This window comes from Nyctibius grandis, chromosome 3 (assembly GCF_013368605.1).
Source record: "Nyctibius grandis isolate bNycGra1 chromosome 3, bNycGra1.pri, whole genome shotgun sequence".
Taxonomy (NCBI): Eukaryota; Metazoa; Chordata; class Aves; order Nyctibiiformes; family Nyctibiidae; genus Nyctibius; species Nyctibius grandis.
Window position 1 is genome coordinate 52,428,000 of NC_090660.1, and position 26,357 is coordinate 52,454,356.

At 43.9% G+C, this 26,357-nt stretch overlaps 1 protein-coding gene across 3 annotated transcripts in view; it reads right to left on the reverse strand.

The window, feature by feature from the left end:
- Positions 1-26,357, reverse strand: part of LDLRAD4 (low density lipoprotein receptor class A domain containing 4) — a 293,179-nt gene that overhangs the window by 29,767 nt on the left and 237,055 nt on the right. The window lies entirely within an intron of this gene.

Consider the following 26,357-nt stretch of genomic DNA (forward strand, 5'->3'; position numbering starts at 1 on the left):
CTAATTTTTCATGTGCAGAAACACAGAGGGAAATAAACACTAGTATTAACCTGTTCAAACTGCCAGAAATCCCCCCCTTTCCCCCTGTCCTCTGCTTAAAGCTACAAAAATTAAATCCATAAGGGCATTTATAGAGAACATCTTATTTAGGGAAGAAAACAGAAGTGACTGACACAGTTATTTATCACTGCTGGTAAATAAATTTCTGCAGCTTACGATGTTTACCCTGGAGTATGGCTGAAAGATCCATCCGTGCTGCATTAGAAACCCGCCTCAATGACAAACTTCAGTTCCCCGCTCTCGCAAAGCTGATGTATTGACTAGACAGGTAGATATTAGGTGCTCCGACTGTCTGGATGCTATGGAAATCATGCCGCACGCATCTGACCGTTGTCAGTGGCAGAAGACAAGCGCCGGCCTCATTCTTATTCTAGCCAGGAAAAAAGGCCTCATCTGCATTAGCCTTTTTACTGAAAGGCTGCCATATTTGTCAGTTCAGATGCATGTAAGATAAGCTCTTTCCCCGTTATCTAATATTTCACCAGGCACTGGAAACGAAGGATAAGCAGAACCTAATAGTCTATGCGGGCAGGGGATCTCGAATGCTGTCAAGCTCAGTGCAAGGCCTGGATGCCCTAGACAAGGGGAAGTTTACAGCAGAAGTTAATCACTTCATTTTGAAGAAAATTCACAGGGATCTGGAGAAATGTTTATGACTTATTCTGACCATGCAGCAAGCCAGGAGACAAGTGTAAAACCCTTAGTGCGGCATTGTACTTGGTGCCTCTCCCTCCCTATAATGTAGGTACTGCTCAGCTAAAATTGCAGTTCAGTCAAAGAGGATTAAAAAAGGCAGCTGTAAAACTGCTGCTTTCCCTAAGCAGCCAGAGGAAACAGAAGGACAGGCAGGGAGAAGCTAAATGAACAACCAGATTCTGTGTTCTTGAAATGTCCTGGCCCGATCAGTCCCTCGCACAGCAGCTAGCAGGGAATCCAAAAGTGCAGTCACAGCCCAGTTAACCTGTACTCTTCCCCCGATAACTGCCCGAGTCGCAGCCCAAGTTGGTAGCAACCTGGCACAGGTCAGAAATGCTCTTGCCCAGTCGCAGGGCTCCCAGGCGAGCACGTATCTAACAGGCTTTTATGCTGCAAAATATGGATACAACAATGCTAAGTGAATTCTGAATAAAATTAAGATAGCCTGTTTCAGACCTCACAGAGTAAGTCTGATTTAACAGCATGTCTGCTTAACAGATACACCATCTTACACAGCAGTGACTGTATGTCACACTACTACTCCATTTCAGTGCTCTGACATGAGAATCAAACCGTATGTACATGGTGGTGCAGCTCCAGTATCAGCCTTCAACGTTGTTTCGGCCCACCCAGAATGGCCAAGCTATGCCCAAACATTTTTTTTTTTTCATCTGGCAAAAGTGGATTTTTTGGGCATAACTGTGAATAGATACCCCGCCAAAACGTTAAGCGACAGCCTCTGAGGGAAGGGTGACAAACACATGCTTGGGATGTGGCATCCACCATCCCTCTGCTTGCCTGTTCCTGATTCACTGCCCACGTTTTAAACCACTACGTAAGTGACACTGTGAATTGTGTCACGTGCGTGGACTCTGAACATCAACTCTGCACTTAATACCTCATCTGGTCACCAGTAATAATTTTGATCCTCCCTACCGCCAACAACGCTTTGGCTGTCAATAGCAACGGTCCCAGGATAGCTGGGGTCAGCAGCGTTGCACCACGCGTGCCCACATGATGACAGGGAGCGCAGAAAGTCACAAGAAACCTATTCCCAGGGAGTCAACTGCTCCTCGGCGTCAGCACTCGCTGTCCTCCCAGAGTAGGCCAACTGGGGGAAGACGTGTGCGGCATGTGAGCCTGCAAGGAAAACAAAGCCTAGCCTGTGGCTAATTTTAGGCTTGGCAGCCTTAAGGATGTTCTGGGCTGTCTTTATCTTTGGCTTTTCCAACTCCTCTTCCTTTAAGGTCATACCCTTAAAAGCGGTTGTGCTGTCTCTCCCCCTACGTCTCTTCCCTTCCCCACATGAGCCCAGTCAGAAGGTGCAGCAGTGTGAAAGCTCTAACCTCCCCAGAAAGCCTTCCTTTCAGGGAGCTGACAGGATGCCTTGCCTGCCAAAGACCTCCCAACCCACCGGCACAGGTGGGATGGAGAAGGGATGATCCCTCGCACTTTATCTCATCACCAGCCAGCTGCACGGCTTTCAAATTGCACCTGTCCTCGGGTCGGTCAAGAGCTTCTCTGCCTTTTCTCACATCAGCCTTGCAGTGCATTTTTTCTTTTTTTTTCTTAATTGTGTACATTAACCACTTTATTGAAGATGATCAGTTTCACATTACTGGGAAAGAAAAAGGGAACGGGAAGGTGCCAGGAGATGATGCCACATGGAATCTTGTAGCTGGCCAAGCTCCATTTCCCTTTATAGACCCCCCCAAATTCCAAAGCCTGTCCAGTGGGACTCAGATACCCATTGCCTCACACGGGAGCGAGATGCCACAGGCTAGCAGCTTCGCCCAAATTGCCCCGAGGTATAAGCAGGATAATGCCAAGTATCCTCCTGCTCTCTGTGAGCCATAAGCTCCCCACCATGGCATGCTGGGGAGAGGAGCGGACACTGGACCACTGTGTCCCTGCTGACATGGGGAAGCTGTTCCTCTCCAAATCACAGCTGCAAAGAGCAAGCACACGGCAGCGGCTCTGCCAAGCCAGTGCTCCCAGCCCTGTCGTCCAGCAAAGCGGCACCCCATCTTTAGGGAGTGTAGAAATGCAGAACACAGAGGAAGGCTACGGTGGCTTTCCAAAATGTTTTCATTTCACTGTTAATTTCCTAAAATGCAGCAGGGTTTTACTTAAAAACTGGAAGAAAAATATAATAACCTAACGGTGCCCCTTCACCCTTCCCAGTATTCCACCTCTGCTGGTGTTTTCCACGCACAGCCTGGAGAACACAGCAGGTTACCCATCACGAGACCACTGCTGGGTCCCAGCGCCAGGGGTACTATAGAGCCTCCTGCCCACCTGCGGTAGGGCTGAACAAAAGTACCAGCTTCTGGGGGAAAGTGTCTTTCGCGCAGCCACGCAACATGACCTCTTCCTTTTACTTCGCATTCCAGCTGCCGCTCCGAAGCTTGTACAGAAATGAACAATCTCATTTTCCTGCTTTTTAATATATATTTTTTTTTCAGGGGGAAGGGAGAAACCTTCATTAGACAGACGTGGCTACTTAAAAGCAGTCTCTAGCAAGTCCATTCTCCGATGAAACAACTGGGGCAGAATGGCTCTCTGTTAATGTTACATTTAGTCATTAAAAATGTGCACTTGTGATTCTAAAAGCTGCTAGAGGCAAAACACAACAGAGAGATACGTACTCAGATTTACATTCAGTTTCCAGCCTGGTAGACTCAGTGAAACTAAAATCAACATCTCTACCCTTCATATGCATTTATGGACAAACATACATTGAGTAATAACCACCACTGCTGTACACACTTTAATCTTCTTTCAGCAGACGACTAAATGCCTTTTGAAAAACCTAAATAATTTAGCATCATAATAGTGTGAAGTGTGTAAAGACACTTTTATATACTACTGCATCTAGCTCTGAGGTACAGCACAGGGGATGTCGTCATCTTAAAGCAACACCACGATGGCTTTGGGCAGGAAATACACACAGCTAATAGAAAAAAGGAACAAAAATACTTAACTGGACTGGAAACTATCACTCAATAGTAATAACAGATAATCCAAGTAAAAATAATAACAAAAAATAATACAGACTATACAGTGGGATCTTTAATTATGAGGGTCTACAAAGACCTTGGTTTCACATTTCATCCACGCTTGTTAAACAACATCTTGGTGAAATTAGTTCATTCTCACCATTTATTTGGATTACAGAAACATAAAGATCCTTCAATCGAGAATCACAACCACAGTGGCCTGAGCACTTCATCATCAAAAAAAGACAGTCCCTACATCTATGATCTTGAGGTCTGGAATACAACAATAAAGACGAATTGCTTATGAGACAGAAGGTAAGACTGAGGAGTAAAATGTGCATATCCACTGTACAAAATTCTGGGTATTCTTAGCTCAACAGCTGCCTAGCCAAAAACGAAAAAAACAACCCACCCTGAAGGAAGCCTTTTTAGGATTCTGAGAGCAAATATTATTTCCCATATATCAGGGAATATCTACTGAATCACCAAGACAGCTTTCTGTTGCGCTAGGACAATCTCCCACCAAGCCACACACAGTAAATGCACAGCCAAAGGGGAGTAGCAGGAGAAATTAGCACCCATTGTATTTTCTGTATTCCAAATGCTTTCTGCTGTCTTGTTTTCTGAGCAGTAAAAGAAACAGTGAAAACAAGGTCCAGATACTAACAGCAATAAAGCTGTTTCCTATCTTCTTGCTTCCTATCTTTTAGTATTTTTGGTGTCTCAAAAAACCACACACACTGGGAAATAATTAAAGGTTTAAAAAAACAAAAAGGCAATCTGAAAAGTTCAACTTAAGTAAAAGTGAACTAGACGGACACACTGTTCAAATGCTGTGGCCATACTACTCAAGAGTCTCCTTCACCACCAGCAACTGGAAAAAACAAATCTCAAAGCTGTTTAATTTTTGTTCTATCATCACCCAAACTTTGCTTTCCTGCTAGACTATGGAGACCAGGATCAGAAAACTATGACCGGTTTTCCCATAACGGTTTGCAAATTTCACAGCCTACTTCAAATAACTTCTGGCAGATTTTTTTTCCCCCCAGAGCTCCTTGGAGCAGGGAACCTTTAATAATTTGCTCCTGCAGTGCCAAGCAGAATGCCAAAATGAAAAAAAGGAAAGAAAAGAAGAAGGAAAAGCCATAGAGGTATGCAGAAATGAATAAATGACAAACTAGGCTTCAATGTAAAAAAGTGTAGAAAAAAAACAAATTATGGTGAGGGACTATATGAGAGTAGGCAGGGAGGATGAAACAGGCACCCACGCAGGTGCTCAGAAGCGATGACCTAACGGTCTCTTCTGATTTCACAGTTCAGGAGCTCCTGGCACACCACTGCTCTATCTGCAGCATCTCTGCGCTGGAAAGAAAAGTCTCCATATCCAACCCGTTTGTTAAAAAAATGGCTCTTTAGGCTATTGTAAGACAGTAATTTACAATGCCTAAGTTCACTCTGTGCTTTGTTGCTGAGGAGAGCAGAAACAAACTTACCGTTCCTCTTCTACAGTGGTTTAAAAGCACAGCGCAATTTCAAGGGCAGATCAAAGTTAGACTAATTATTTCCTTTCTGCATATCCTATAACTAAATGTAACAGGTCACAAGGGAAGTGTGAAACAAAAGATGAATGTATGTGCGCACACTAACAACACACACTAAGAAACAAGGACATTATTTATATAATAAAAAGATGCATAAGGGAAAACATCAAAGCCTGTATTAAATATACAAATCCACAAATACATCACCAATGGTGTCTAAATAACTAGGGAAATAAACTGTCTGCACTCTTTCTCCACACTTCAAATTAAACATAACTGCTGAGGTGGTTAAATCCTTCAAGAGCCTTCAGCACTACTGATCATGAAGGTTTGATAATTCTAGTATTGCTCGCTTGAAGTTAATCCCAAGACTAAAAAAATACGTTTCCACTGTTTTCTATTGTTTAGAAACATTTCAGTTTACTCAGGCCATACCTTAAAGATTTAGACTGCAGTCAGGAAGGCTATAAACATGCTTCACTATATTTTTTAAATGAAACTTGACATTCTTATTTATACAGTTCTAGGAATCAGAGCTTTGAAATACTCCACCTATCAGGAGAACTGAAGAGTGGTCAAGAATACCATTTGCCTATAGAAACTTGCAGAAGCAATTAGCTCCTGTTCTGCATAAATTTCTGTCTAGGAAACCTCAACAAGGATATTTTGCTTATGTTACTGTTCCTTTGTCCTTTTCCCAGGTTACTTCATCTGCTAGTTGAGAAATGGCAAGCTTTTTGGGTAGAAAAACAGTGTGTAACTCCGGTGTTGTCCATCTGTCACCAACTGCAAAACCGTTCTCCGTGGCATATCCTCAAGCATTCCTACTTCAACCCCTGCTTCAAAGTACCTGCACAAAGTAAGATGACCCCAGCATACAGGGACTCCAATGGAGAGCAGAAAATACACAGCAGCATCTGCCAAGACTCAGGCAACTGTCCAACTCCTGTTAAGATCCATTAAACTCTCCACGATTCAAGAGAGCTTTTGGTATAGGAGCAGTACTGCTTCTTAGAATCAGAATCATAGAATGGTTTGGGTTGGAAGGGACCTTAAAGATCATCTAGTTCCAACCCCCCTGCCACAGGCAGGGACACCTTTCCACTAGACCAGGTTGCTCAAAGCCCCATCCAACCTGGCCTTAAACACTTCCACTTGAAGGGGGCATCCACAACTTCTCTGGGCAACCTGCTCCAGTGTCTCACCACCCTCACAGTCAATAACTTCTTCCTAATATCTAATCTAAATCTACCCTCTTTCAGTTTAAAACCTTTACCCCTTGTCCTATCACCACATGCCCTTGTAAAAAGTGCCTCTCCCACTTTCCTGTAGGCTCCCTTCAGGTACTGGAGGGCTGCTAGAAGGTCTCCCCAGAGCCTTCTCTTCTCCAGGCTGAACAGCCCCAACTCTCTCAGCCTGTCTTCATAGGAGAGGTGCTCCAGCCCTCTGATCATCTTCGTGGCCCTCCTCTGGACTCGCTCCAACAGCTCCATGTCCGTCTTATGATGGGGGCCCCAGAGCTGGACGCAATACTCCAGGTGGGGTCTCACAAGAGTGGAGTAGAGGAGGAGAATCACCTCCCTCAGCTTGCTGGCCACACTGCTTTTGATGCAGCCCAGGATACGGTTGGCCTTCTGGGCTGCAAGCGCACATTGCCGGCTCCTGTTGAGCTTCTCATCAACCATCACCCCCAAGTCCTTCTCCTCAGGGCTGCTCTCAATCCATTCTCCGCCCAGCCTGTATTTGTGCTTGGGATTGCCCCAACGCACGTGCAGGACCTTGCACTTGGCCTTGTTGAACTTCATGTGGCTCACACAGGCTCTTGTTTCGAGATCTTCCCCTGAAAACCATGTGCTTGGACAATATGCTTTTTTCCCCTTAAAAGGGCAAAAGAGGTTCACTGGAATAGGAGGAGAAAAGGGAACGGGCCTTTTCAAGGCAGAGAACTCAGGGTCTTTAGAGAAAGTCCTCTTGACCAGAAAGGTGGCACACAGGGAAGGTACCTGAGCGGGATGGAGGGATGGCCACGGATGCATGGAGCACGCGACCACCACCATCAGCTGGGCCTCCAGAAGCGGCAGTGTGCAGTCCTGTGGGAATAATACTTTGTATATTTATTGCTCTTTTCTTTCATTCCCGAAGCCTTAGGGAAGGCTGTCGCCTGGCTCACATCCAGAAAGGTTGCACAGATCAGACCAAATGCTGACAGAGGACTGCAGTCTGGCACGCAGAGGTCTGAACGGCACACCTAAGTTTCTACAGTAAAGCTAGGAGCAACCCCAAACTCCTTCTCCATTTCTACACACAAAGAAAGGGCCTTTTATTTGCTTGACAGTGCTCTTTATTTTTTTAATGCGTGCCCTTTTACTGTTCCTTGACTAAGAGTACAGATACAGGCATTTCTCACCCACACAGTACTCAAATGACTTTCAAACCTTTGTGTTAGCTTGTCATTTTTGGTAGCTTTCACACCCCTATTGAAACAAAGCTTAGACAAACCCTGAAAACTAAGGATCTCTCCAGACATGTCTAGACTCTCAGTTCAACAAGGCACAGTATTTTTGAACTCTCTAACCTTTATGGGAGGTGACCAAAGCCAGCTCAGACAGACTAAACTGACACACCGCCAGCTAATACCCTGAACACCTTAAAATGCAAATAGCTCTAATCTTATTAAAAATGATGCAATTCGCCCTACCGCAACAGCAAGAGGGGGAAGGGAAGCAAAAACTACCGTTGATAGCATAGGCTACTGTTCTCATCAGACAAACAAAACTGTAGCATTTATGAATTATTTCCATTTGCAGTTAAAGAAGCTGGAGAATTTGTGGGTTTTTTTTTTTTAAATCCATATTAAGCCCGGTAAAAGACTATATCTAGGCTATGCGTGGGAGGTGAAGAACTGCCACCATCTCCCAAAGACATGACTAATACAAGATTTGGTAAGTCAGGAAGACAATGCCAAGTCTTTCCTCATACTGTACAACTTGGATGAAAGCAAGTATGTAGGAAGGTAGCTAGAGCATGCCAGTGTAGGCTCATGCTGCACCCGCCACTATAAAACAGGTACCTCACTAACTTAGATGGAGCAAACAATGTAGAAAGAGAGCAAAGAAGTAGCTCTTTGTAAGCCAGACATCCTGCCTCCTACCTCCAGTGCGGGAGAGCAGGAAACCCGCGTCCGTGTAATGGAGGAGCGGGGCAGCTGCGAGTCAGTTCTACTTGGAAGAGGGACTGTGCCACCAGCACAGTGAACCTCGCACACCACCTGATTCAAATTGCCTAAAACCCGATCACTTACAACTTGTTAAAGTATGGTCTCCATTTCCAGTCCTACAGGGTGCATGCTCTGAACATAAGGTAAATGATGACTGGTGAAAAGTTCCTTATTCTGATGGGCTACTTGTATCCAGTATCCTGGAAAAATAATGCTGCCTTGGATTTCCACATGCCCTCCCAGTGAAGGATCTCCAGAGTCCTCCCGAAGACTACCGAGTCCTGAGTCTGGCCCTCACAGTGGAAATGCCTCAAGTGAGGCTACATGACTCCAACCTTGTGATTGCTCATGCTTCTGGATATCCAAATCACTCCATTTCCAAAAGCAGAAACATATGACCAGCCAGGGCTATCAAAGTATCAAAAAGGACACGATAATAAACTGGCTCCTACCATGCACTATCAGTGGACAAGCTGTGCTGCAGTAGCACAAAAGCCTTTCAGCAATGCTAGTGAGCAAAGGCATACTGGAGAAAGGACTTCTGGGGTTTTGGAAGCTATGTACTGTGGTAATCTGCAACTGGTGTAGAGCAGCCATGTACAGAAGGAGTGTGTCAAGTTGACAGAAAGCAAGCAGCAAGCTGCTTCTCTTTTATTGAGGCTTTGCTCAGCTGGGTTGCCTTACGCAACCACCACAGGAGCAAATTCACCATGTGAAGCAAGAGGAAAAAGAGATTGATTTATCTTAAACCTTGTAGAGCTTCTTCATTCTCAGTTTTGCAAAGAGTGCAGCCCCAAAGCACAGATCCTATCGCATGAAAGACTTGTCAAGTAAAAACTTAATCATTCTATAAACACTAGGGCATCATCAAACATACATCTGCCTCCAGATCAGGGATTATTGTTAAGTTAGAAGAAATCTCTTTTCAAGTGACATCTCAAAGCAAAACAAAATGAACCATACTACCCAAAACCAAATGAACCAAAAGCCCTGCAGCCTACTATCCCAACCAGATGCACATAGACCCATGTTTCTGTCTGTTTTGGATCATAAGAGCAGAACTATGAACCTACTCTCAGACAAGCCTTCCCATGCCATTAAAAAAAATGCTAACCAATCTTCAATACTGAAAACCCTGGTTTAAGTCAGGTCGCAAAAGAAAGGATGAAATAGTCCCTGTAAGTGAGCTGGGTTTTGCTACTCCTCTGATGGATTTGAGATGAGGTATCTGGTGACAGTCTGCCAGTCATTGGACAAAGGGTCAGCAAGAATGTCAGCAATTAAGGGAGACCCGCAGGGAGTAGCCAGGATCTGGAAAAAAACTCCAGGATGAGAGTGGGGTAAGAGGGCAGTCTGCCTATGCCATGCTAGCTGGACAGCAGCTCCCTGCAGTGGCTGGTGATCTTGTAAAGAGAGTTTAAAAAGCAGGCAGCACAACTAGCTCGCTCTCTCAAGTTGCACGGCATCACAAAACAGATCAATTCCATTACCAAAAAATGAAATTCTGCCACTTTGAGGCACTTTGAGCAATACCTACTCCATGCTTTGTTTTTCCAGCTTACACAAGGGTCCAGCTGACCAGAATTGCAACTCCGCAGAGAACCTTGTGTGGCTACTGCTAGTTCAGTGCTATCAATTCCAGACTTTCATAGTCTCCAAATTACTGCTGAGTGTCTTTGAAGTCCAAAAATAAGTCATTGTTCCTGCTACCATTCAGACAGCTTAGCAGAACTTTTTCCTGCAGGATCTGGGTGTTCACGTGGAATGTGCTGTGGAATTTACATTGGTTTTAGACTCAGAATGAGCTGGCAAACAAAATGGGAAATGTGAGTGCATGGTGGAGCACTGGGACAGCAAGACAGGAGTTCCACGATTTTCTTCACAGTCCTGCAGTCTCCACAGAATTTAAACCCAGCTCAAATGGCAACACTGTAGGAATAGGACAGTGTAAAAAAGAGAGGACAGGAGGGCTTCCAGTTTCAAGCCCCACCTTCAAATTGCTAGGAAGACTTGGGTCAGTCATTCCAAGTCAATAACCTAAGACCCCTAGTGCAGAGCTTCACCCAAGGAAAGAATTTTGCTCACGTCTTTTTGCTCCTCTTCTTTGGCTCTGGCCCCAGTACAGCGCTGCTGACTGTCTGGTTCCCACGATCTGGCATGTAGAGACAGGAAATCAGAGAGGCACCACACTATTGGGAACATAAGTGGTGCCAGCACAGTGACAAAGAGGCAGCAGATGAGATATCTCCTCCATAAGCCTCCATGACCATGCTCAGTAAATCCACGTGGACTATCACCTCTGTGCCACAGAGAAGGAAAAGACCTTTAAAAAAACAATCTTCTGAACACTGAAAGAGGAATTGGGAAATTTTGTACCATTTTCCTTCCCACTGCTAGCTCATTGAAGTTACTGAATGCAGGAGAGGAACGGTAGATGGACCACAGCTGTTCTACATAGCATGCACCACTGCATGTCAAAGATACAAAATCAGAAAAACAACAGGAACCGTAATGACATTTAGTTTAACCATGCTGTTACTGCTAGCCCTCCACCTCTGAAACCTGCCAGGGATGGCAAAGTGCAGAGGAACCGTAGTGATCAACAGATGAAGCAGAGGAGAGATCCAGGCACTCAGAAAGCATCTATGATAACAAAGATTTTTTTTGTCCATTTGGGCAATTTTCTTGGATCACCTTGCCAGCACCTATGAAGGCTACATAAGTCATTCTTACGCATGCAGCACACGCTGCAGCAAGGCCCATGAACTGGCACAGCCCTGCCCAGAGCCACTGAATCCTTCAGGCTGGAGGGGCCCTGGGAGATGCCTCGTCCCACGCTGTGCCCAAAGCCAGGTCAGCACTGAATCTACATCAGGTTGCAGCTTACATTCTGCTGATTAGATTGACTGTAAGAGATGACCTTTAACTCATCAGGACAAGGAGGGAACAGCACTAATTGAAATGAATTCATTTCTAAAAAGACGTTAGATCGGTATTGCTTGGGTCTAAGTAAGGCTGGCAAGGGTTTCTGAAAACAGGCCATCTTGGTGACAGGAAATATTTCTCCTAGCATGAGAGAGCTTAACAGAGTGCACAAAGTTACACAGGTAACTGTCTGTTACCCCTACACAGCCTGTAAGAGCAAAGAACCCCTCAGACAGTACAGTTTAAACCTGTCTCTTGGAAGGAACAAGCTACACCAGCAAAATACTCTTTTTTTTTTTTTTGAATAATTTCTTCTACCCTCCAGTTTCTGCTGGCACAGCTGAAAGTGTTAGGAGAGTGATTTACGCACAACCCTCGCTGACGTACCATTTTCCAGTGCAGACTAAGCTGCAGTCATTAACTAAGAGAACTTCAGAGTACGACGACTTTAAAGGAGCTCCCCAACCAGTTCAGAAATACATGTCAAGCAATTTTTAGAAGTATAGCAAACAAGTCACTGATAATCTTTCCTTGACAAATGAGACCTGCCTTTCAAAAGGTTCAACGCAATCATTGTGGTCAGTTTTGGAAAAGCACCTTGTGACATTTAAGATTACCCAAAATGAACAGTGCTGGAGGAGGGAGACAAAATTTTAGCAGTAAAACATACAGCTTTATAGTCTGAGGAACGCCAAGTACATACGTTTTACCCTTGAGATTGCTTTAACACAGTGTGGGTATTATCACTACAAGCTGATTTGATACCTGAAAAACTCTCCAGGTAATACAAAAGCATGTTTTTAGTTGTGCCAACACTGTAACAGCTCTGCTTATGGCCCACAAGCTGACAGTGACAAAACAGTGAATAGGAAAACTTTTTCTTTATTTAATTTAAACAAAGAAGTTCTTAAATCAATCAATGAGTTAACACTTGCGCTACCAAGGTAAGCAATTTTCGAAACACACTAGGTTCAAAGCTGCAACTGTCCTACACTCAGGATTCCTGAAACCTCACTGGGGCACTACGTTTTTTTAGGAAATAACTACATGTGCTTTTGTTATTTTCCTTACTCTGCTCTCAGTTCTGATTCTAGAGAGTTTGTTCTCCCTTGCCCCAAATGACCCGTTGCCACTACCACAAGCTAAAATTACACATAGCTGGCACATACACTGAGAAATATGAAGAATCATTTTTAATGTGATTTGCTTTTAAAGGCAAACCAGCAGTAACTAATCGGTTGACCTATTTCTACTCTAATTTACCATACTTAAACAGACAAACCAAAAAACCGTCTTCAGAAATGAATAACCATCTCAAAAACTGAACTGGGGTAAAGAAAGAGGTAAAGATGCCATTACCTACTAAATTCCTTGGGGGAAAGAAACTTGGTATTTAGCAGTAAGATTAACTGTAGTAAAAAGAAGAAAAGAAAGGAAAAGCTTAAGGAAAAGATCCAGGTCATGAGGATGGTATTTCCAAATTTTTTAAAGCTGCTACACAACATTCCCAAGCTGAGAAAAACATGTTCCCTGCCCTCACGGCAACCCCACCACAGAGATGCCAGTGGCTGTCTGTCTCCTCTTCCAGTTCTTCATGTCCCACACCTCCAAACCCAGAGACTGACGCCTCCAACCAGGTGCCAAGCTTCTCACACTCGTCTGAAGGAAGACTGGCAGAACTAAAGACATTGCTTACAAAACATGTCCCTATGGGTATTAGCAGATGCATCTATTTTAATAGTATCATTTGTTTTCACCTATTTGTGCCTTTTTTTTTTTAGGGAAAAACCCCCACTTTCTCCTTGAGCAGGCCATAGAAAGATCCTAATGGCTTTCCCTTTTCTTTGCTGGCACAGATCCTGGTCCCAGGGCCGGGGCTGGCGAGATGCCTATCGATTTCAGTGGGAAGAGGATCAGGCCCAGTCCTGCAGATGTTACTCATGCAGGTACTCAGCTCCACCCTTCATTTCTCACACCGCTCCATCGCTGTTTAAAAAACAGGGGCAAACAGGAACAACGGAGCCTGGCGTGCAGCGCTTGGCCTCTCGTGCCTTCTCGCCATTATTATGTGCTGCCCCTCAAAGCCCTTTGTCACCACTTGGCCGGGGACTGAAAACACACAGCATTTTGCACCTACGACTGCCAACATCAGGGCGTTCGCAAGCAGGTCTTAGCGGGAGCCATGCACTGTCATCTTTGTTTGTCAAGGACCATGGCTCTTCTGGCCTGTGGGAAAGCCAAAAGTCAACAAAGCCATCTCAAATACTGCGGCATTTGCTCTTTTTCTTAAAGTTCCAGTTCCTGGAGTCATGTTTCTTCTTGAGAAACTCAGCTTTCATTTAAAAACTAATCCTTCTGGGTTCCCGTAATTGCAGAGGATAGCCTGAAAATCTGGCTTCAGAGTTTCCCAAGAGAAAACAAAAAGCCAGTAAACAAATAGAAAGAACCGGAAGTTTTTCTTGGTTTGTTGTCATTTGTTGATTTTTCTTAACATGACTATTTTAAGCAACTCTTTTTTTTTTTAATGTCTTGGCAAATTATTTTTGAATGCTTTAGAATGGCAATTTGCTCTGAGCTAAATTCTGATTCAGACTGCCATCACTGAAGATTAAAAAAAATGTTTCTTCACTTGTTCGTCAGCATTATCCAATATTCATTAATTATATTTTTATATCTATTCTTTTACAGTAATGCTTTAAACCTCTTTATCGGATTAGAGACAAACTTGGGAAACAAAGTCCGTTCCGAATCTAGAAAACCCTCAAGGCAACTAAGAGACTTGGATCTCATTTTATGCTTATGAAGATGGTGTAGGAATTGTAAATATATACCTATGAGACATTTTAGATTGGGAAAGAAAAGCTGACTGCTGCCCCTTTGCAATGGGAAAATTTACAAATAAGTATGTAATTGGGCTTTAGATGCTGACCTGTGTAATGTGCGCTATTTCAGTATTTCTGACTCAAATAAAATGATGCTCATTAGAAAAATGTTCAGCTTGCATCATTCCAATACTCAAAACTGCTCTTCCCTAAGCAGAACTGAAATAGAAAACAGGGTTCTATTTTATGTATATATATCTCTGTACGCATAAAAACACACTCTTTTTTTTTTTTACCACACTTTCTGCCTTTAGGAGAGCAAGATACGCGGCTTGGACAACTGCAGATGTTTAAGAAGAAACCCTTACAATGCTTAAAGAAAAGGAAAGAAAGAAGAGAATTGTGTTTGCTTAATGTCTACGTATTTTATGCACGTGGGTGCATGAGCGTATTAGCTGTAACCCTCACTTTGCATTGTTGATTAAAAAAAAAAAGAGAAAAGAATGAGACTTTCAGTGCAGCTGGGTCAGCTCGTACCACGGGACTCTCATCTGGCACTGGCGTGGCCCAGCTGCGCAAAGTCTCTCATGCCAGTGTCACAACCCAGCTACTACAAATGAGGGCTATTGCGCAGCAGTAGCAATCTCCAGCAACAGGCTGTTTGGGCTGTAAATACACAGCCTTGTCTTGTCCCCAGCCACCTGGAACCATGCCTGGCTGAGAAAAGTTCCTGCTCGCAGACTGGCACCGACTAAGATGTCGATGCATCCCAGAATTTATGACCCTCCACACTTCAACTGCTTACAATAACCTTTCTCATAAAGCGCCATCAGATGGGCTGGGCTGTTGGTGCCCGGCTCACCAGGGTGGAAATGCTTCCCCCACCCCCCAAAAGAAACCCCATGCATTTCCCCCTGCTTACCCAGCCCCAGCAGCCTTCCTTCTCCATGACCTGCTGTCGTAAAACAAGCTGCCTACAGAGAAGTATTCACAAGGAGCTATTTCACATGTTTTTTTAGCAGGAATTTGGGCCTGGTATCCCTAAACCACACTCATGAAGGTCTCTGGATTGACCTCTAATGAATTTCATCACCAACCCAAAATGAAAATGCCATTTATTTAAATTTTTTGATGCCAGAAGTGAGGGGCAGGAGGTTGCAGAAGAGATTTACACCATCAAGGAATTAAACAAACTAACAAAAAATCCCACAGCAACAGTGCAGCAAGCTTTGAGACAACTTAAATATAATACATTTGACTCCAGGTCTAGTCCTGCCAGCCAAATAGGAAAACTACAAGTTATGTTGAAGGAGTCAGGCTTGGGAACCTAGGCTGGACTGTTCTGCCCAGCCCTTCCAGCATTCTGGGTTCTTGCTGAAGCTTTGTGAATTTTAGGGAAAAAATTAGCAAGTCAGTATCCTGGACCTTTATGAGAAAGGTAGTGATGACTGAAGAAAATGTACTTCAGTTTTGGTGCACAGACAAGTGAGTGAGACTCAAGGGCATATTTCTGAGAAAAATAATAGCAATATGCACTGTGCTAGCCCATCAAGTGATGGAAGAACCAGTAAGAGACCTTAAGGAACTGCCACTGCTGTGAAAATAATAAGATGTTGTAGACAGGGTGCCTCAGCTTGGGGAAAAGATGGGACAAGATAAAAGTACCAGGAGAACACAGTGCTATCAGGACTGACTCCAAGTTTCTACACCTGCAAAACATTCTCATATGTTAGCAGTAAAGTACGGACTTTTGCTTGGGATTTTAATACAGACCAAAGAAACCCAAGAAAAGTCATGTAGACATTTAAAATTACCAAGTCCTTTCCTTCTCAACTCCCCCCTAAGGACTTCAGGTCTAATTTAAGCATAAAAGACATTTGAGGCATTGAGACCATTTCTCAGTGGTGAAACTATAATTTGGGGGCAAAACAAAGACAACTGATTCTCCTGGAAAATAACTGTTCCCTTTTAAAATGGTAGCAAAAAGTACCTGTTTGGGATATGTACACACCCAGAAGACTGATGTGTTTACAATGAAAAAAAAATAATGTATCAGTACAGGCTGAGAAGTCAGGAACTGTCAATTGACCTCACTGTGACTGCACAAGGAACATTTTTCGCAAAGGCAAACGTCAAAGAATTTTCAGATACTGAATACAAGTCTTTTTTTTGTTGTTATGAACATTTATTATGATGCAGAAGATCAGAATAATCTTTTCCTGGTTTGTTCTTGAATTTTAAACTTAATGAGATCAGAAGAAAATTAAATCAGTCATTTTTTCCATTCCCACAGAGGACTTTTTTAATGGGTTATCTGGAAAATGGTTACATTTAACCAAGTGTAGCCTTTCAACCAAACATTCCCTAGGATTAAGCTAGTATTCGCAACATCACAAAGCAAATTTTGCAGTGAGTACAAATCCTTCCTCCTCTAAACTGCTCAGCCTTCAGTAGCTTCAAGTAACAACAGTCTTGAGGACTTGAGGAACTGCAGAACTGTGCAGTTGTGCAAAAAACGGCAAAAAGCCCCAACCAAACGTGATAAAATCCTTCACACCCTCCCCCTTTCTATTCTTCTCCTTTTACATGTGTATGTTTCATATCATCCTTATTCTTCTATGCAGAGAAATCTGAGAGTGTGTTCTCCCACACTTCCACATCTTCTTTCAGAAATTGTTTTTCTGCTCTAGATGTTCTTCTGGGAATATGGACATAACTAAGGAGAGGAGAACTCTTTATGTCTGCATGGAAAATTGGATTCAAATTCTGATTTCTCCCACAGTGGTTGGAGTCAACGAAAATCTCAGTGAAAATAACTCAGTTATTCTGGTGGAAACTTCAGAGAAAAAAAAAAAGAATTAGGCTATCGCCTCACTACAGAAATAGATCAGTGATGTATGTTTAGGTAGTGGCATTCTTCAACCATGCACTAGTAAGAATACTCAGCTTGAATATTCCACAAATTCCTTAAGATCCTGATGCCTTTTCCTGGGACTAGCTCTTCGTTAAATTTAATGACTCCTTAAAACAGAGAAGAGAAAATGTCAGTAACACCCGCTAGCATGAGTGAAAGCTATCTAGGTAAACTTGGTCAAAAAAACGATACTGGAAACTTCCATGACATTTAGTGGGACAGTGAATATTTTCTTCCACACACTCATGCACATACAAAGGGAAAAAAATCCCAACTTGTTTAAAGACAAATTCCTGTCTTCCCCTTACAGTACTCCCCATCGCCCCCCCCAACCCAAAAATGTGATTTACCAGAAGGAGCTCACAATGCTGCTCTGGCTGAGAAAGTACACTGAGAACTTCATAGTGAGCCCAAAATAGACTGAAAAGAGGAAATGGGTGGGGGTGAGGTTCTTTCTTCTGCTCACAAAGGACTTCACCAGCCGATATAGATCAAGTAAAAACAGTCCTGACATGCGGAGCGTCACTTGGTGACAGTCCTCCCCTTTTTTCTCAGTCTGGTTTATTTTAAGATCACACCACAGGAAACTTGGCAGCTACATGTTTCCGAAAGTTGCCCCTGCCACTTCCACAAGTTCAAATCGTTTGTAAGGGCACAGCTCACAGCACAGAAAATTCTGAGGGGACAGAAAAGGTACTATCGGGTTACTGAAGGCAAGTCATTCAAAGAAAGAAAACAATTCTTGATAATTAAATGAAGCTGAAAACACGTTCACTTTTCAGTACTGTATTACTGTTTTTCAAAGAAATGCAACATTTACACGTGCCGTCCAAGTGCTGACAGTACTTGTGATGAACACTATGTGTCTGCTCAAAGAAATAAGTTCTCATCACGAGATTCAGCTGTGTGGGCTGTACCTTCACCATTCTGTCATGGACTCTCTTTCACCTTCTTAACATTTTTCCAGAAAAAAATCAACGTTGCCAATTACAAATAAAATAAGGACACACGCAGACACAGAACCAGGAACAGTGAACAACACAGTTGTTGCAATGAACCTCAACTCCGGTTCCCATTAAGCATGGAATAGGATAAATGGTAATGGCATGGTCTGATTAGAGAAATTGATGGTAATTAAAGTACTAACAAAAATGTAAAAGCACATAAACATTGCTAATGACTTCATCCTGCATTATAAAATCATCCATATGTACAAAAGCAGCAGTGGGAGATGAAGCAGGAGGTTTCTGAAACTAGGAAAATGAACAGTAATTATAACTGAGTAAAATTCTTTAAAAAACCCACTGTTTTATCATCTCATAACCATATCTTTTACAAATGCCAAAGCTTCACGGTCTCCCTTTTTCAGAGAACTAAGTTTCTGAGCAATCTGAGCTCAAAAAAATTGTTGGAAAAAAAATTCTGCAGGGGAAAGACATACTACTTAAGCTCAATGGATTAAAACAACCAAATAGGTGTTTATCTCCCTTTCCAGAAGTAATTTATTTCTGGATATGGGAAGAGCATTCTCATCCCCAAAAGTCAGTTCTGAGATACCTGTAAATAACTAAAATACAGGTCCTCAAGTTCAGTCTATACACTAATGTGATTATTGGAACACCAGAAATCTTGAACAGCAATCTAAAGCTATAAAAAACAATTAATACTGTCTATGAAGAAAGAGAAGAGGTGAAAGCCCTTGCCTCTTTATGATGTGTAAAACTACATGAAAGCTTTCAGGGAATTTCACGTGGTTGGTGTTTTGTATTAGTGACATCTTCTTCAAAAGGGATGCCACTAGAGGAAAGGTCTCTTAGATCTCTCCTTGCAGAGCTCGCTCCCTGCTCCCGTGCTGAATATCACTGCCCCCTCACACGAGGGCTCTCTATTCAGCTTCCACGCACAGTTAGACAGATTAGCTTAAATTGCGGTAAATAACTCCTACTTGCTGTTCTTGAGCCCTTTATTCCAGGCTGCTCTATATTCTTAAACTGTACCTGAGTCACCTTCATGTGTTATCCTTGGCGCTCTGGGAAACTCAGGGTTTAGTAAACAGGTTAAGCAAATGAAAAGATTAGTCAGTATTGTGCTTCAGATGGATGCAAGATGAGATGATTACACTGAAAGCAAGCATATTAACTAAATTAAGAAAGAAAGGTTTCCAGAATCTTTGCACTAATCTAAATAGCATGTACTGCACAAAAAGAAACCACCCCCACATTTTGTGCTTGAGTCTTTTTGACCCTGGTACTGAAGACCATTACTGATATTACCAGCTTATTGGGCAAACTGGGTTTTTTAGTTGCCATACAGGCTAGATGACATGGATGTTACGATTTCCCTATAATTGAAAGTAAAGAAATTGAAAGGAACAGAGATTAAGGTGGCAACTAGGTAATAATATTAGTTATGGAAGACAGAATAGCAGAGTATATTTACACTTACTCCTCACCATGTGTTAATGTGTACCTCTACAGCAAACAGCATGAAATTCAATATACTTAAATACTCTCTTCACCACACAAAAAAAAGAACTAAGGCAAGTTAAAGCAAGCTCAATTAAGAATGAATACTGACATTTAAGAAAGGCTCAAGATAACATTTCTTCCTTCATTTTTGTGGGTTCCTTCCCCTCAAACAAACACGCTAGTGACACTAGGGCATGACAAGCCATCACCAGTTTGAACTCAAAGCTTACCAGGGACAAAAACATTAGGTGGGAAGCAACATAATCCAACCAGTATAGCAATGGATAGAAAATCTACAGAGGCTTGGAAGCAATCCAGTGTCTTCCATTCTTCTCTGTACCTCTGTCGCAAATCAGTCCAACTCTCATGCTTCCATTTTCCACTGGCCATGAGACAGGCCATGATAGTTACTTCTCTGTAAAAGCACTTTATAGACAATTGTAGAAAAATTCTGTACAAAAACTTCTTAGCCTTATGTCCTAAAAATAATTCTTCACATTAGCTGGCTTTACAGTCTTAGTTTCTCCATATTATATGGTCTGGCAGCATGAATGCGTTCAGGTTCTGGTAAATGCGCCATCATCGCAATATTACAGGCATCGTCCATCATCTTGAATCGTTAACAAATCAGCATCCTCAGAAATGAGAAGGGGAAAGGAAAAGATGGAATGATTTCCCCCCTGAAAATTACTTCTTCTGAATAACAGTGAAAATAACTGGGACGTAAATCTGATCAAGCGGAACAGAAATTGGCTGTTTTCAGACTGAAGAACTGCAGACCAACAGAAAATGTCTGGTGCCAGCAACCCCTATAACCCAGCCCTCTAAGTTTTCCGATGCAGTCCTTCAGCTGTGACATAAGATGATTATTACAATAACTCTTTACGTATACAGAACCCACACAGCCACATGCAGAGTGGAAAAAGCTTTTCCAATTTGGTGGTATCAAAGCAAGGAAACCCCCACACCGGTGCTGCTGCATGTAGCAACACAGCACCTACGAGTCCCCACGGTGCCACACGCAGTCCACGCACATTGTGCAACCGTAACTAATTAACATTTCAGTGGATGTAAAAGGCAAAGTGTTAAGCAGAGAAATAGGCACAGTGAGATGAACCCACTGTCCTGAGCACCAGCTGAAGGCAAGTGTCAAAGCCAAGAAGGAAACCCGAGGCCATGCCTCCATGGTTGTAAAAGCCTGACTTCCAGAGAAGCTGTAAGCACGATGCACTCCTTGCCTTCAATATACAACACTCACTCTTTGCCTGTCCTTTCTCCCAAACCGTGCAGAACGCCGTAGTTTCTTCTCAAGTACCTGGACTGCCATCTCTCTTTTTTTTTTTAATGATACACAATAATTTGATACAGCGGGCCACATTTCCAGAAGTCCTCAGCATCCAGAAATGTTGAGCCTTAAGAGAGCTCAGCACTTCTCATTTCCTGAATACGTAATGACATATCTACAGATCTGTCTTGTTCAAAAATCTATCCTTGGTAACCTCTCTGGAGGTTACAACAATATACACAGTAAGAAGAGTTGTTGAAACCCTCCCCCTCCTGTTAAAAAAGAAGAAAGAGGCGTAAGATATAGTTCTAGCTTTTAATAACAACTAAAATTTAAAAGCCAAAACCTAAATCTCTCCTGGAACTCAAACAAGTGCCCCCTCACAGTAAGTGCCAGTGAAATTCTCACAGGGATGCCACTGACTCTGTATAACTAACTTTTACGGTGTCTCTCACCTTTTGAGCCTCTCAGCTAGCTCAAGGCACACTCAGAGCCATGTACCCTATCAGTCTAGCATTCACACATGTACATTCTTTTTTTTTTTTCTTTTTTAAACAACAATTTTTCTATGGTACGAAGCTGCTTTTCAAAGTTGCTCACCACTCTGTTTCCTGTTGACTACTCAGGAAACAGTGGATCCTCACCATCTCTGAAAAGTAGGCCATAGATGACTTTAGAGCTGAGCTGACACTCACTGAGATGACATCTTCTGCACAGTTACAAAAGACAAAGTCTTCCAAAACCAAACAACGGATCAGGGAAAGAACAGCTCGCAACGTTAAAATGCGAGGTACTCTGTCTACCCAAAAACATTAAAAGAAAAAAATCCTAAAAATCTGTCTAATTTTAATATATTAGCAGTCACACTTTAAAACGCAGCCTATTTTCCTGACAGAGATATGTCTTGATGAGGTGAACAATCTGTTCTGCAGCTAGGAAGGGTTTATCAAGAAGAAAAGAGCCATGGTGATAAAAGACAAGGAATGTAGCATTCGTCCCACCGTCTGAGCCCCGGTGGTGAGCTGCAGAAGTGTTGTTAGCCAAGGAGGAGCACATGGGGCACCACCAAGGGAAGGGTGAAGGCAGGTCCTGGAGGACACGAGGAGGCTCAGCTCTTGGAAGGGACAAGAAGGTGCCATGGGCAACCTGGTGAGCAGGAACACGCCTTGCTGAGCAGGGGCTGAAATGGTGAAACGCACAATGCTGGCAGACAAGGAACGAAGAAGAAAATCTGGCAAGCTAGGATCGATACCACCAGCATTCAGATGTCCGTCCACTCCTCTTTAGCCTCTCCTGTTTGGATTACAGGATGTCAGTCTCCTGCTCACGGAAAATGGCTGGTGGAATTGCGCTCTCACAGCAGGCTCAACTGCTGGGGACCTTCCCTGCTTCTTCCCCTCAAGTTATGGGGGTGGGAGGGAAGCACGTCGGTTTAGGCAGCTTTGAAGAGCTGGCTGGAAGGCTTCTGTATGGGGGTGGGGGGTAGAGAAAGGGACTAATCAACAGTTATGAAGTACATATGTTTTAATCAAATTATTAATTAATTTCTTTATTAAACCATTAAGGGAATTTTATTTACGTTCATTTATCGCCAATGTGGTGTTTCAGCCCCCACCTCTTTCCCTGAACCCAAAAACCAACTTTATTTCTTCCTGCCTTTATCAGGCCGCCCTTGAGAGAGCAGCCGGAGGCCGCGGGCCGAGCCGGCAGCGGCGGCCGGCAGTCTCCCCTCAGCCCCGGGCAGGGGCGGCCCGGCGGCGGCTCCCCTCGGCCGAGGACACCCAAGGGCGGCGGTCCGGGCGTTAAACCCGCCCGTGGCGAGCGGGGAGGCGGCGCCCCGGCGGCGGGGACCCCTGCCGGCCAAGGGCCGCCATGGCGGGAGCGCCCCGCAGCCCCGGCCCCCGCCGGGGCCGGCTTTTTCTGGAAACATGACAGCCGGCCTCGGGGAGCCGGGGCGGGGGGACGGAGACACGGGGTGGGGGGGGGGGGGGGGCTCGGCAGGACGCGAAGGCGCGACGTGGCGACGGTTGTTAACGGAGTGACAACAGTGCGATCAACAGAGGGGCTGTGCGCGGGGCGGGGCGGTGCCCCGGGTTTTTATAGCCGCCTCATGATGTCAGCGAGCCGCGCTGGCCGCCGCGCACGGAAACAGCCGGGCCCTGCCAACGCGCGGCCGTAAATCCGCTGGCAGGCCTGCAGCGAACGGCTATTTTTGAACGGCCCCAGCAAGATAAAACTTGACTCGGGGGAGAGGAGCTGATTTACGGCCTCTTTAAGGTCAATTCGCTTCGCTACGGAAGGGTAAAAAGGCTTTGTGGCGTGCGCAGGAACATTTCAAATTAGGGAGCCTGGCCCCGCTACCGGGAACGCAGCCGCTGTGCGCCTCTCCAGCACCGCCCTGCCGGTCCCAACCACCTCTGCAGGCAGCCGGAGCAGCTTTTGGGCAGGAACACGAGGCAGAGCGGGGATCTGGCTTCCCACCCAAGCCGTCCCAGCCACAGAGCAGCCCCTGCCATCCCCTGAGTCAGTGTGTTTTGTCCCACGGGCCACGCTCCCTTCCACAGCTGTGGCCCTGTGTGGCAGGCACGGCTCCCAGCCCTCTTGCAGCGGTGGGCCACAAAACCAGCTTTGGGCTTTCCAGCCTTGCTCCAGAAATTCAGCGCTGCGTCCACTCCAAAAGCTGCTGCACCCGTTCACATCAGGCCTTCTAGTCAAAGCCTCTGTACCTGGATGGCAAGGATGCGTGAGAAAGCCCAGCTTGCTTAAGCTCATGCTGCCACACCGTGCCTTAGAAAACAAGGAAGATGTGGAATCCCCCAATCACAAAAATTAATGTGCTGAAATACAGCAAAAGCCTTGACAATCCAACTTGTTTCAACAAAGCAGTAATGGTAATCTCCTGCACTGCTGTGGCAAGGCCCTGAGTCATGTTACAGTTACTCTTTTTTCTCTTGTTAAAAAGGAAAAAGAAAAATAATTAGGAACATTTACTAAGCTTTCAGGAAGAGCAAAAGATTCGGTACCTTTAAAAAATAACAGTATTTCGACGCAAATACAAACTTATCATAAGCTTCCTGAAGCACATGCAGCACAAAGGCAGTATCACTGCAGAGGAGGTATCTGCTTTCAAGGGGATTTGCATTCTTATCGAATGCTGGACCAGGTCCAGACCAGCCGGAGGATAACCACCCTCTAACCTCCCTGCAGAGCCTTACTGAGACGAGACTGAAGCAGTATCATTTCTGACAGAAATCAAATCCTGGCTACTGCACTGCTGGGAACACCACAGACAAGAAATAAAAAAAACCAGGGAGGAATTGGAATTTAAACAATTCTGTGGAGCTCATTTAGAGAATACCTTGTCAAAGGACCTGGTATGGGAACACGTTATATACTTACTAAATGCATGCAGAAGTTAAGTGTCTGCTAGCATCAAATTTAATTTCAATAAACGGGAATGTACAAATTTAAAGCTGACCAGTAATAAAACAGCTCAGTTACATGCCCAGGTTAACCAAGCTAAATAATATGTCTAGTCAAACCATGGAGAGCATTCCAAAAATACAATTTGTTCAAGTTTCCATCAGTTCGTATTTCAGCACTAGCGTCTCAGAGGACAGGATAATTCCTAGCAATATGCCTCCGAAGATCCAAAACCAAGTGGCCTTAATGGAAGTTTATGAGTATTAGGATATTGCATTAGGGGTGCTGGGTTCGTATTCAGTACTTCCTTCTTGATGTAATGCACCCAGGGACACATATAAGAAAATCCCAGGACAGACTGATGAACAGCTTCTAGGTATTCCCCATTCTGCTGCAGTGGTAGAAACCTTTGAACAGCCACACAGCAAACTGGCTCAGAAAAATTATAAGCAGTGCTTGAGTGCCAGCAAAGCACAGGAGGCAGCACAAGAGTAGGAGCAAAGTGACTGTACAAGGCAGCAACTGCTTTAATGGTTTTGCCAATATGGCCAATAAATGGGTAATCTTCATATATTGTTTTCATGGCCAGTGAGCGCTAAGATTGTCCCAAAAGTAGCAGCATCTGAATTGTGTTGGACCTACAGAGACGCTTAGCCATGGCTGGACTGTTTGTGAAAATCTGTCTAGACTACAAGAAAAATGTAACGTTTTAAAATGTCCTAGTTGGCCTGTTTTAGCTGTAATACTGGCAACCCATGTAATACTGGCAACTCAAATTATGGATATGCCAAACCCAAATGACAGTCAGACATAAAATCACGACATTATGAAAACATTAGATACAATTTATTTTTCAATTGATATCTTAATTTGTACTTCTTTAAGTCACAGTTTAAAATACTTCCCACTAGAACCTTGGTTTTGTTGTTTTGTAGCATTTGTAGCAAAAATATTAAGATTGGTCTGAAGAATGTATGAACAGAAATCTCTGTCGGTAAAAGCACCAGGAAAGGCAATAGAGCAAAGTTACGAAAAAAAAAAAACAAAACATTTTGATAACCATGGACACGACTGACAGCAATCAAACAGGTAAGCACCGAGGAATGCAGTCTTTGCATCAGGCCCACGAAGCTTGTGCCCTAGGAAGCCCACAGCGCAGATTAGCAGAAGACCTGTGCCCTGACAGAAGGAGGATAGCAGTGAGTTTGCACCATGCTATATGTGCCGTTCCTCTTCCTGTTCTCCCAACAGGGAAGCTGACTGTAGCCATAAAGACACGCACAGCAGGCAAACCCAGCAAAGAGGCAGCAAACTAAGATTCACCTAGGCTGAGGTAAGCAAGGTTCAGAAGCGAAAGGACACACCGCAATAATGTGCTTGACTGCTAAAGGATAGAGAAGATCTACCCCAAAAACAGGGCATCGCAGATGCAGAAGACACACGACGTGGTGAGAACTTGGTGGGTGATGTCCCTTGCCCTCCAGGTGCACACAACTGACCCTGGCCAGATCACTTATTGGGCACAAATCTCTTCGAGCTTAAAAGCATGTGGGTTGTGAGAGTGGGCATTAAAAGTGATAAGAGAACAAGCGTAGGACGAATCAGTTTTGTTTAAAACGGGTATCACCTTCTCTTTCCATAATGCCTCACTGAGGGTTTTTTTGCATTAATTTCCTTGTCGCTGTGTGTTACAATTAAAGCTGAGATTCTCCGATGATCTCTAGAACCTCGGAGTTGGAACTTGCAGAAAACTATGGAATGTGCAATAAAATTGCGAGAAACAGCAGGCAATACTGCAAATAAAACATTTTAACACACTAGCATGTAAAAAAGGGCAAGCCAGTGATGGAGAATCCCACTGCTGTTTATTTTACCTAATTAACAATTTTTAAAGTACAGTTTGCTCTGTAAGAGTGTTTTAAGAGTGTTTCCTAAAAAACCTCCACTTTCTTCCCTGTTTTTAAATGCCCTCCTGGTGCTCCACGAGAAGCTCCATCAGCAGTGCAA